The 13,670-nt window shown below is 43.0% G+C and overlaps 1 protein-coding gene across 1 annotated transcript in view; it reads left to right on the plus strand.

The window, feature by feature from the left end:
• Positions 1-13,670, plus strand: part of LOC132377987 (protein SSUH2 homolog) — a 75,941-nt gene that overhangs the window by 5,620 nt on the left and 56,651 nt on the right. The window lies entirely within an intron of this gene.

The following is a 13,670-nucleotide window of genomic DNA, read 5'->3' on the forward strand; positions in this document are numbered from 1 at the left end:
CCTGTGTGGGACCTTGTCAAAAGCCTTTTGAAAATCTAAGTATACCACATCCACTGGCTCTCCCCTATTCTCTCTACTAGTTACATCTTCAAAATATTCTATAAGATTCGTCAGACATAATTTTCCTTTCACAAATCCATGCTGACTTTGTCCGATGATTTCACCTCTTTCCAAATGTGCTGTTATCACATCTTTGATAAGACCTATCAAGTAAACACAAATTTTTAAACAGTTCAGCCTTTGTCAAGTGGCCATTGTAAACATTAAAATAGGTGTTGGCAAACAAGAGAAAATCTGCAGATGTTCGAAATCCAAGCAACCCACACAAAATGCTGGAGGAACTCAGCAGGCCTGGTAGCTCTATTGAAAAGACTACAGTCGACATGCTCTGATTTCCAGCATCTGCAGATTTTCTCTTGTTTGTAATTTGATTACTACGCTGTGACGTTTCTTCCAAGGATGCCTACCCTGAAGAAGTTTAAATCTTCTCTTCGATGGGACTTAGGGAAACCCTGTCTCATTGTTCCCACTCTGTGATCCCTGTTGCTCTTCAACTCTTTGATCACGTGCTTATCCAGACCTGCTATTACCTGCTATTACTTCATCCCTTCTCCTTCAGGTTTCACCTTGAGTTTCTCTTCCCCCCCCCCGGCCCCCACCACCCACCCTTTAAATCTACTCCTCAACTTTGTTTTTTTTCTCCTACCCTGCCAAAGGGTTTCGGTCCAGTTTCGGTACAGTATAATTACCGTGTTTAAAAAACACTTGGGCAGGTACGTGGATGGGAAAGGTTTCAAGGAATATGGGCCACAACATGGCAGATGGGACTAACTTAGATGGTCAACCAGGTTGGCATGGACCATTTGGGCCCAATGGCCTGTCTGTATGTTGTGTAAACTGTGACTCTATCTGACATTTAGACAGGCCAGCACAATTGACTGTACATTGACTGTACTCTTTTCCATAGATACCACCTAGCCTGCTGAGTTCCTCCAGCTTTTGTGTGTATTGAAAGCAGGTGCTGGGTTAGTTGTCGTCTGTGGGCTGACAGGATAACTGCAGCTGGGGAACTGGGACCAGGAATGGATCAAAATGATTTCAAACATCATGAGGTTAATTATATAGAACCACAAGTAACACCATCTTGCATTTTTTTTTGCAATTTATTTTTTATTGAAGTTCAACATCAAACAAACATTTCCATAAGATGTATCTCAAATATTGTACGTACCATCTCGCATTTTCAACAGGGAAGATTATTGGCTGCTTATTTGGTAGCAGTCTGAACAAAAACCAGGTTATAAATACATTTTGAAAAGCAAGTATTGCAGATGTTCAAGATACTCAGCAGGTCAGGCAGCATCTGTGGAGATAGGAACACATTTAATGTTTCAGGTCACCAGTTTCATCAGAGCTTAGAAATATTAGAAATCAAATCCTACCATTCTAATAAACTCCACCATTTGTATGTTCATCCATAGGTCCAAGAATATCAGTACCTGGTCAATAAGTTTCATGTGTGTGAAAGAAGTCTCCCAATGAAAAGTTTGTCCATCGCCATTGTAGAGTTAAAAAGAGGGAACCAAACCAGGGTTCCTTCCTTCTAACTCTATGCCAGTCTGGGTAACAATTATGAGAGTTAGCCAGAAATAGTTACAGAGATCTTAACATATCCATGCTTCAGTAAGCAAAAAATACTGAGTAAGCAAAGAAGATTTACAAGAATGTTTCTAGGACTCAAGGGCTGAGTTAAAGGAAGAGGTTGGACAGGCGAGGATTTTATTCATAGGAGTGTAGGAACCTGAGGGGTGACCTTATAAAGGTGTTTTAAATCATGAGATAAGGTAAATGCAGACACATTTTTTTCTTCCTGGGAAAGGGAATCAAAAACTAGCACATTTTAGGTTTAAAATGAGAAGGGCAGCCAGTGATAGGTATATGGAACAAGCTGCTACAGGAAGTGGTAAAGGTAAATATAATTACCATGTTTAAAAAACACTTGGGCAGGTACGTGGATGGGAAAGATTTCAAGGAATATGGGCCACGACATGGCAGACGGGACTAACTTAGATGGTCAACCAGGTTGGCATGGACCATTTGGGCCCAATGGCCTGTCTGTATGTTGTGTAAACTGTGACTCTATCTGACATTTAGACAGGCCAGCACAATGAAAAAGGAAGTACATGGGTGGGGAGGGGGGAGTGAGGTGGGGCACAGATGTGGTTTGTATCACCCTGGTAATACAAGGCAGCAGAAAGAGAGCAGAGGAGAATGATCTTGGCTCAGGGAATTGGAAGAAGTTCTTCAGTCCCTGCTGGAGGCAGAATCAATCATGAAATAAGAAAAAAAAACTTCTCAAAGTGTTAATTAGTTGACCATGGGAGACTTTAATGGTCAGGTGGTCAAATTGGCAAAAGGTTTTACAGGATAAGAATGATTTTCAAGAGCCATACATCATGGAGTCAACCACGACAGTCGGGTCTGATAAAGTCTTAAGAAAGAGAAACAGGTGATCATCGCGGACGGGGTGAGGCTGTGGTCACTAAGGTGATTCTGCTGTGACAAGGCTGTCTGGTTACTAGGTTAATAAGAGCAGGTCAGAGCAGTTGTTGAAACTTGAAACCAAAGTAGTATACTGGAAATGCTCATCAAACCAGGCAGCGTCTGTCGAGGGAGGAAGTTGAATTACTGGTCCAGGTGAACAACCCACTTAGGATTTCCAGCTGCCTTCTTTCTCTTTCAGGTTCGGGGACAACTTTGGGCTGCATTTCACTGCTTCAACATGTCCCTCTGACTGATATATCTCTCTAACTGCTCCCGTTTTTCTGTGAGGTTGAAATTGTGGATAGTGCGGAGAGTTGTGATAGGTTACAGATAGGATGCCGAACTGGGCTGGGTAATGGCAGGTGGAGTTCAACCCGGAAAGGTATGAAGTAATTCACCCTGGAAGATTGAATATGAAGACAGAATACCAGGTTAGTGGCAGGATTCTTGGCAGTGTGGAGGAGCAGGGGGACCTTGGGGTTTATGTCTATGCAAGTTGATAGGGCTTTTAAGATGTTGTGGCGTGTTGGCCTCCAGTGAATTGAGCTCAAGACAATGTGCAGGTCTATAAAACCCTGGTTAGACCACACCAGGAATATTGTGTTCAGTTCTGGCTGTCTCATTACAGGAAGGATGTGGAAGCTTTAGAGAGTGCAGAAGAAATATACCAGGATGCTGCCTGGACTAGAGAGCAGGTCTTATAAAGGTAGTTTGAGCAAGCTAGGGCTTTTCTCTTTAGAGCAAAGGAAGATGAGAGGTGACTTGATAGATTGTACAAGATAATAAGGGTAGTTAGCCAGAGACATTTTCCCTGGATAGAAGTGTCCAAGACGAAGGGGCATAATTTTAAGGTGATTAGAGCAAACTATAGGAGAGATGTCAGAGGTAACTTCTTTACACAGTACCAACAGTGGTGGTAGAGGCAGATATACTACGGGTATTTACAAAACTCTTAAATAGAATGGGAAAATGGAGGGTAATGTAGGAGGAAAAGGTTAGATAGGAGTTCCCAACATTTTTTTATGCCATGGATCAATACCATTAACAGAGGGGTCTGTGGACTCCAGGTTAGGAACTGCTGGATTAGATTGATCTTAGAATAGGTTAAAAGGTCAGCACAACATTATAAACCTGCCAACCCCAGCTTTGCTCCACCAGCAACGCTTCCTTTGCCCTGTCCACCCTCCATCTTTTCCGCAACTTAAAACTAACTTATTTCTTCTCTTTCTCACTTAATGAGAGCTGTGGACCTGAGACATTAATACCGCTTCTCTCTCCACAGTTACCGCCCAACCTGCTGAGTATCCCAAGACTTTGTTGCTTTTAGCTCAGTTTTGCAGTGTTTTGATTTTCATCGTGGGTTCAAGTTATCTTAGACTTTGCAAAAAGAGTGGATTTTTGCACAGATTCACAAGCAGAAATTTGAGGGAAATAAAAAGCAGGCAGAAACTAATGCTGCAAACTTGAATAAAGATTTATTCTAAAATTTATGAAGGGCAGATTGGCTGGTAAAATGGAGGGTTAGAATGAAGGGTCTCCCAAGAGAATATGGAACAGTTCAGCATAGTCACACAGCGCAGGTACAGGCTCATTATGCCAACCAAGACAAGGGTTCCCCACCTGGGGTCCTCGGGCCTCTCTGTTCAATGTAGGGATCCATGGTGTAAAAATGGTTGGGAACCCCTGGACCAAGATCTCCACCTCAGCTGGTATCACTTGCCTGTGTTTTGACCTTTCCTATCCATGTCCCTGTCCAAGTGTCCATTAAATAATGCATTTGCACTTACCTTTTCCACAGGCAGCTCGTTCCATAATCCTTGTGTGGACTTTCCCCCCAGAACCCTTTCAAATCCCATGTCCTCTGGTTCTTGATTAAAGGAATGTCTCAAATTTTCAACAAGCATGCATTCATTGAGAAAGAAAATGTTACTAATTAATGAAGGACGTAAATAGGCGTGTTAGGATTCCTCCCACGTCCCAAAGACGCAGGGTTGTTAAGTTAATTAGTCTTTGTAAATTATCCCAAGAGTGTAGGTGAGAGGTAGAATCTCAGGAATTGGTGGGAATCTGGGAAAAATAAAGTGGGTAAAGATAAGATTAATGTAAACAGGGGTAGTTGGTGGTTGGCAAGGCCTGGTGGGCTGAAGGGCCTCTTTGAGTGCTGTGACTTAATACCTCAAAATAGAAGGCTATATGAATAATTACCTCAGACTATACAGGAACCTCTTTTTTGTTACAAAATGAACAAAAAAATCAAAACGGAAGTTCAACAATTTCAGGGTAAACAAACACTAGATGCTTAAACACTGTGGACCCAATATTTGTTTACCTGTCTCATGGGCCATTCAATGGTATTAATTCAGATCCTCCCAGTTGACATTGCCTTCCTTGTAATAAAACATAGACCATTACAGCGCACAGTACAGCCCTTTGGCCCACAATGTTGTGCTGACCTTTGAAAATACTCTAAAATCCCTCCTCCATAGCCCTCCATTTTTCTTTCGTCCATTTAAGTTTCTTAAATGTCCATAATATTAGTTATTTTTGAGTCTTTATATAAATAGCCTTTCATAACAAAATTTTGCAAAGTCAGATGTTTTCAGGAACACATCAATTTCATAACATGAGGTCTTACTGTACTAACAAAAACAGATTTTCAAAAGATAGAGAGCAAATTCACAAGAAACATGACATTAGGTTGTAGGAGTTTGTAAACCAATACAAAAAGGAGGGCGTATGGTATCAGGAATAAATGTGGATTCTGTATAGACGATGACAGAATGAAAGGAACAATTACAATGGAAATTAAAGAAACACTTGTAGCTGTAAACATTTATTGTGTGGCTGTCTTCACCTCAAAAGATACTATAAATGTGGCAAGAGTGTATTATGATTTTCTCAGAGTCTACAGTCTCAAAGATAAGTTCCAACATTTGACTGATAACAGGTATCAAACCAACTGGTCTTTCATTCCAGTTTTTCTTAACTTTTCCTGCATTCCTACATAACAGTGACACATTTGCTAACTTCCTACTTTCCAAGACTGTTCCAGACATGCAACAACAACAGCATAAAGAATAAAGAATTATATAAAAATAAACTTAGAGGTTAAAGTGCATATATGGAATAAAAACATAAATACCAGCATGTATTTGCAATGTACACAACATTATAGTAAGTAGTTCGAAGTGTTTGCTGTACGGTGCTGTGACAAGGGTTAGTGGAGCTAACTAGAATGGTTTGTCAGATTAACTGTGTCAGGGAAGAAAGATGGTGAGAGGTTTTTGTTTTAATAGCTCCATAGCACTTTCGAGAAGGGAGCTTTTGGAAATGGTTGTTTGCTGGGTGGGTAGGGTCTGCAATGATATTTCTTGCCCTCTCCTTTGCCCTGAACATGTGCAACCCCCCCCCCCCCCCCGCCGCGATGGTAGACTGCAGCCAATGACCCTTTCTGCAGACCTGACTGCTCGCTGTAGTTTTTGTACACGGTGAGAGGACGCTGTACCAAACCAGACAGTAATGGCTGATGTGAGGACGCTCTCTATGATGGCAGCGTAGAATCACACCGGCGTGTTCTGGGGACTATGAAATTTTATATTAACTGCTGCAAGGAATACATCCTCTGTTTGTTAATGAAGGAAATGTGGTTCTCCCACATGAGATCCTGCAGAATATTGCTGCCCAGGAATATGAGTGTTGAAATAGTGCTAACTGTAGAATCATGGTGATGTGGTGGAGTCTCCTGAAGTCAATATGCAGGCAGTATCCCTGTAAACCTCTTCTGCATCCTCTCCAAATCTTCCACATCCTTCCTACTGTAGGGTGACCAGATACAGTGGAAGCTTCAATGAGAGTGGTTTTTAAAAGATTCCTAGACACATGGATATGTAGGGAATAGAAGGTTACGGATTATCTACAGGCATCAGAGATTAGTTTAATTTGGCACAGCCATTGTGGGCTGAAGGGCCTGTGCTGTACATGCTAATTCATCAACAACAAAGAGTAAACCATCAATTTGCTGTTGGCACTGAACCATGCAGAGCAGGCCAAACCTCAGGATGCAGGAATCACGTGAACTTTGCAGGGTTTGTGACTCTCTGGTAAAACCATGAGAAGATTAGCCCGAGCCTGGGTGGGGGAATGGGAGAGTCAGTGTGAGAACAAAACTGTAGATGATACTGTAGGTGTGGTCTCATCAAGACTCCGTACGATGGTGGCGAGGGGGAATGTGAGAGGGGCTTACAGACGTTGTAGGTATTGCTTCAACAATTGACGGACTCTGGGCTCAATAGGCACCCTATTGATAACTTTTCTGTAGGTAGGTGACAAGGATTGCACACAATAAGTACGTAGGGGAACACTCTGCATAATGCCGTTGGTTTCAAGGTAATTATGGAAAAGGATAGGTCTGGTCCTTGGGTTGAGATTCTAAAATGAGAAAAGGATCTGGCAGCTGTGGACTGGGACAGACTGTTTTCTGGCAAACATGGACTAGATAAATGGGAAGCCTTCAAAAGTGAACTTTGAGAGTACAAAGCTTGTACGTGCCTGTCAGAATAAAAGGCATAACAGGTTTAGGGAGCCTTGGTTTTTGAGGATAGCAGGAATAGGAAGGTAGGAACAAATGAGATACTAATGGAGTGCAAGAAATGCAGGAGAATGCTTAAGAAAGAAATCAGGAGGGCCAAATTAAGAAGGTATGAAGTTGCTCTAGCAGACAAGGTGGAGGAGAATCCTATGAGATTCTACCAATATATTAAGATCAAAAAGATTGCAAGGGACAAAATTGCTCCTCTGGAAGATCAGGGTGGTAATGCATGTGTGGAGCCAAAAGAGATGGGGCATATCTTAAATGGATTTTTCCCTTTTATTTTGCATGTATTTACTCGGGAGGGTGGCGGGATGGAGATACATCTCTACCAATGGAAATAGGTCACCCTTGGGCAAGGTGTCGCACCTGCTCAGCCCCCCCCGATCAGGGTCACGTGAAACCATGGGAGCAGGTGGTGGATGGTCGTATGAGCAGCCGGTGCATATCACAAGTCCTGGTTATGCGATCACTGACGCCAGGCAGACAATCACTGAAGAGTATTGAAAATGGCTGGGGTCACCCGTCTTGTAAAGACACTGCCCAGAAGAAGGCAATGGCAAACCAGTTCTGTAGAAGAATTTTCCAAGAACAATCATAGTCAAGACCAGCACTGTCCACGTCATACAACACGGCACATAATGATGTTGATGATGATTTATTCGGGAGACGGACATAGAGTCCATTCTGTGAGGCAAAAAGCAGCGGGGTCATTACAGAGGAGGAGGAGGTGTTTGCTGTTTGGAGGCAAATTAGGATACATAAATCCCTTGGACCCTGTGGGAGGTTAATGCGGAAACTGCAGAGGCCCTAGCAGAGATATTTAAATCAACTTTAGCGACAGGTAAGATACCGGAGGATTGGAGGATTACGAATTTTGTTTCACTGTTATTGAAAGGCTCTGAAAATAAACCAGGAAATTATAGGCTGGTGAGCCTGACATCAGTAGTGGAAACGTTATTGGAAGGTATTCTAAGAGTCCAGATATATCTGAGTATTTGGAGAGACAGGGATTGATTAGGGTTGTCAACACGGATTTGTGCGTGATAGGTCATGTCTAACCAATCTTACGGAGTTTTTCGAGGATGCTACTAGGAAAGATGATGAAGGCAAGGCAGCAGATGCTGTTTACATGGACTTCAGCAAAGCATTTGACAAGGTCACACATAACAGGTTGGTCAAGAAGGTTCAGTCGCTTGACCTTCAAGATGAGATAGTAAATTGGGTTAGAAGTTGGCTTGGCGGGAGAAGCCAGAGAGCGGTGGTAGATGGTTGCCTCTCTGACTGAAGGTCTGTGACTAATGGCGTGCTGCAGGAATCGGTGCTGGGTCCATTGTTGTTTATCATCTACAAACATTTGTATATCAACGATCTGGATGATAATGTGGTCAACTGGATCAGCAAATTTGCAGATGACACCAAGATTGGGAGTGCAGTGGACAGTGAAGAAGACTATCAGAGCTTGCAGAGGGATCTGAACAGGCTGGAAAAATGGGCTGAGAAATGGAAAATGGAATTTAATGCAGACAAGTATGAGGTGCAGCACTTTGGAAGGACCAACCAGAGTAGGTCTTACACAGTGAGTGATCGGGTACATAGGAGTGCAGTAGAACAAAAGGATCTGGGAATACTGGTCCATAATCCATTGACAGTGGCATCTTAGGTAGATAGGGTCGTAAAGAACACTGGCCTTCGTAGATGAAAGTATTGAGAGCAGGAGTTGTGATGTTATGTTGAAGTTGTAAAGGACATCAGTGAGGCCTAATTTGCAGTATTGTGTGTAGTTTTGGTCACCTACCTACAGGAAAGATGTAAATAAGATTGAAAGAGCACAGAGAAAATTTACAAGGACGTTGCTGGGACTTGAGGACCTGAGTTATAGGGAAAGGTTGAATAGGTTAGGAGTTAATTCCCTAGAACATAGATATTTGAAGGGAAATTTAATAGACGTATATAAAATTATGAGGGGTATAGATAAGGTAAATGTAAGCAGGCTTTTTCCACTGAGGTTGGGTGAGACTACAACCAGAGGTCATGGGTTAAGGGTGAAAGGTGAAATGTTTAAGGGGAAACTTCTTCACTCGGAGGGCCATGAGAGTGCCAGCGCAAGTGGTGGATATGATTTTGATTCCAACATTTAAGAGAAGTTTGGATGGGAGGGGTATGGAGGGCTATGGTTCCTGTGCCAGTTGATGGGGCTAGGCAGTTTAAATGGTTTGGCATGCACTAGATGGACAGAAAGGCCTGTTTCTGTGCTGTACTTTTATATGACTCTACCACTCCAAATTAGGTCTCACCAATGCCTTACCATCCCAACCCCTGTACTCAACTTATAAAGGTCAATATGCCAAAAGCTCCCTTTACAATCCTATCTACCTGTGACACTACTTTCCAGGAAATTATGGGTCTATTTGCAGATCCCTCTGTTGTACTGCACTCCTCACTGCCCTACCACATCTTTCCCTCTTGGAAGAAAATGTGAAATAGTGTTGGGTCCTCAGGATGTAACTGTTGAGGATAAGAAAACCTTAGTTCTGCTGACTTCCATCTGACACTGGCTGAAGCCTCAGGCCTTCCCAGGGAGGATAGGAGATCAGCATCCAGGTCCTCCTCCCTCAAGGGGAAGGAGATGCCACCTCTTCTAGTCAAGGAGGGAGATCACCAGTGATGAGCCCCAAACCGCGAGAAGTGGAGGTACACTCCACCACCCTGCTACTAGCCCCCAGTCCAAAACTGAAGATAAAAGTTTCATGGACACTGGGGCCTTTGCTCCATGGGCAGAGAGAACCAGGAATGGATCCTTGGACGCCCTGGTCTCAGAGCGAGCAGATCACATTGACCATTTATGATGAGTATGTTTAAATTCAAGTTCAAGTTTAATTGGCGTTATACTACAGCCAAATGAAACAGTGTTACTCCAGGATCAAAGTGTAAAACACAGTACCAACATTGACACACAGCACAAGGCACATATAAAATAGCAAGCACATGTTAGATATCAGTAAAAAACAGTCACACAAAAATGTATAGTCCAAGACCCTGAGTTTATGAATATTGCAGTTGAACACAATACAGCCTGTCTTCTGCTGAGTGAACACTGGGGGGCAGCACTGGCCCCAGCTTTCTCGCTGCTCCACACTGTCTCGGGTGGAGCACACCAACTCCGATGCTCCTCTCCTCTCCTAGGCGGCTGTAAACCGGGGACACTGCGGCTTGAGCCCTATTCCTCGCTATGACGGAGGCCACGCCGCTCTCCTGCCATCCACCAATAAATCAGTGAATCAGACTTGCAGCATCCCGCAATAACAATGTCGAACAGAGTCTTGCGATCACGAGAAAAGTGACTAGGACGATCACTTGCTGTTATGCTGCAAACCTTCTTCACGTACTGACTCCTCCGGCGCAGGCAACAACACAATCCACACTCGTCCAGCTCCTTCTGCTTCGCCGCCAACGAGCAACTCGCTGACCTGCAATACTACTTTAATTCTTTGTGACCGGCAGGAGCTTGCGATTGTAAAGTATTCATTTAAAAAAGACAATAACACCTTTGGTTGACCCCCCCCATAGAAGCCGCTGTAACATATGAACATGCTGCTGGATGGGCCTGATGGAGCTTTGTTCCCAGACAATCACTGACCCCTGGCAAGGACACTCTCCGTCTCTTTATTTTATATTTTAATTTATTTTATTTAGGGATACGCCACAGTAGCAGGCCCATCTGACCCACTCTGCCCAATTGCACCCGTGTGACCTGTGTGCCTTGGGAATGTGGGAGGAACCGGAGGTATCCCACTTGGTCCTGGGGAGAACGTACAAACGGGTGGGAACTGAGCCGGGGTCACAGGCACTGTAACTGCGTTATGCTACCCGCTGCATTATCATGTTGCCTCTTCCTTCATCCTGCACTGGTGAAGAGGTTGTGGCTGTGGACCCACGTTAAAATAAAGCAAAAAAAGCAAAATGATCTTGGCTCAAAGGATCAGGATAACGAAACAATTTGGGTAGAAATAAGAAATAGTAAAGGGAAAAAAGCAGTGGTGGGAGTAGTTTATAGACCTCCAAACAGCTGTAACTCAGTTGGTCGGAGCATAAATCAGGAAATAGTTGGGGCTTGTAATAAGGGAACAGCTATAATTATGGGGGATTTTAACTTTAATATTGACTGGACTAATCAAGTCGGACACGGCAGCCTTGAAGAAGAGTTTATTGCGTGTATTCGGGATGGGTTCCTTAAACAATACGTTACTGAGCCGACAAGGGGCCAAGCAGTCTTAGATCTGGTCCTGTGTAATGAGACAGGACTAATAAAAAATGTCCTAGTAAAGGATCCCCTTGGAATGAGTGACCATAACATGGTCGAATTCCATATTCAATTAGAGGATGAGAGGGTTGGATCTCAAACAAGCGTACTGAGCCTAAATAAAGGAGACTATGATGGTATGAGAGCGGAATTGCTTAAGATGGATTGGGAAAATAGATTAAAGGGTAGATCGGTACTTGATCAGTGGTGTATATTTAAGGAGTTATTTTACACTATCAAGAAAAATATATTCCACTGAAAAAAAAGGATGTAAAAGAAAAAATAGTTATCCGTGGCTAAGTAAAGAAATAAAGCAAAGTATACAACTAAAAAGAAAGTTATATAAGGTAGCTAAATCTAGTGGGAAGATTGAAGATCAAGAAGCTTTTAAAGATCAGCAGCAAATAACAAAAAGATTGATTAAGAAGGGGAAGATAGATTATGAAAGTAAATTGGCAAAAAACATAAAAGCAGATAGTAAGAGTTTTTATAGTTACATAAAAAGAAAAAGGGTGGCTAAAGTAAATGTTGGTCCCCTAGAAGATGAGAGCGGGAAATTAATGGTAGGGGACATGGAGATGGCGGAAATGCTGAACAAATATTTTGTATCAGTTTTTACAGTAGAGGACACTCAAAATATCCCAACACTGGATAAACAGGGGGCTCTAGGGGGAGAGAAGCTAACTACGATTCAAATCACCAAGGAAATGGTACTTGATAAATTAATGGGACTGAAGGTGGATAAATCCCCTGGACCGGATGGCTTGCATCCTAGGGTCTTAAGGGAAGTGGCGGTCGGGATTGTGGATGCATTAGTGATAATTTTTCAAAACTCGCTGGACTCGGCAATGGTCCCAGCAGATTGGAAAAGTGCTAATGTAACTCCTTTATTTAAAAGGGGCAAGGGAATTATAGGCCAGTTAGACTAACATCTGTGGTTGGCAAAATGTTGGAACTGATAATTAAGGAAACAGTATCAGGGTATTTGGATAAACATAGCTTAATAGGACAAAGTCAGCATGGCTTTACAAAAGGGAAGTCATGTTTGACAAATTTGTTGGAGTTCTTTGAGGACATAACATTTAGGATAGATAAAGGGGAACCAGTGGATGTGGTGTATTTGGACTTCCAAAAGGCATTTGACAAGGTGCCACACCAAAGATTATTACTTAAAGTAAAAAATCATGGGATTGGGGATAATATTCTGGCATGGGTGGAGGATTGGCTTTCTAACAGAAAACAGAGAGTTGGGATAAATGGTTTATTCTCAGACTGGCAGTTGGTGACTAGTGGTGTTCCGCAGGGGTTGGTGTTGGGACCCCAACTCTTTACAATCTATATTAATGATTTGGAGAAAGGGACTAAGTGCAACGTATCGAAGTTTGCTGATGACACAAAGATGGGAGGGAGTGTAATGAGTGCGGAGGACATTGAAACCCTGCTGGGGGACATAGATAGGCTGAGTGATTGGGCAGACATTTGGCAGATGAAATATAATACTGACAAGTGTGAGGTCTTGCACTTTGGCAGGAAAAATAATAGAGCAAGTTATTATCTAAATGGGGAGAAACTGTAAAGTGCTTCTGTGCAAAGGGATCTGAGGGTCCTGGTGCAGGAAACACAAAAAGTTAGTATGCAAGTGCAGCAGGTGGTCAAGAAGGCCAATGGAATGCTGGCTTTTATTGCTAGGGGGATGGAGTGTAAGAACAGGGAGGTCTTACTGCAGTTGTACCGGGTATTGGTGAGACCACACCTGGAGTACTGCGTGCAGTTCTGGTGTCCATATTTAAGAAAGGACATACTGGCTCTCGAGGCAGTGCAGAGAAGGTTCACTAGGTTAATTCCGGGGATGGGTGGGTTGATGTATGATGAGAGGTTGAGTAGATTGGGACTCTACTCATTGGAGTTCCGAAGAATGAGAGGCGATCTTATTGAAACACATAAGATTGTGAAGGGGCTTGATCGGGTGGATGCGGGGAGGATGTTCCCAATGATGGGTGAAACTAGGACTGGGGGCATAATCTTAAAATAAGGGGATGCCGTTCCAGGACTGAGATGAGGAGAAATTTCTTCACTCAGAGGGTAGTGGGGCTGTGGAATTTACTGCCCCAGAGAGCTGTGGAAGCTACTACACTCAATAAATTCAAAACGGAGATAGACATTTTCCTGGATAAAAATGGCATTAGGGGATACGGTGAGCGAGCAGGTAAGTGGACATGAGGCTAGGTTTAGATC

This window comes from Hypanus sabinus, chromosome 19 (genome assembly GCF_030144855.1).
Source record: "Hypanus sabinus isolate sHypSab1 chromosome 19, sHypSab1.hap1, whole genome shotgun sequence".
Taxonomy (NCBI): Eukaryota; Metazoa; Chordata; class Chondrichthyes; order Myliobatiformes; family Dasyatidae; genus Hypanus; species Hypanus sabinus.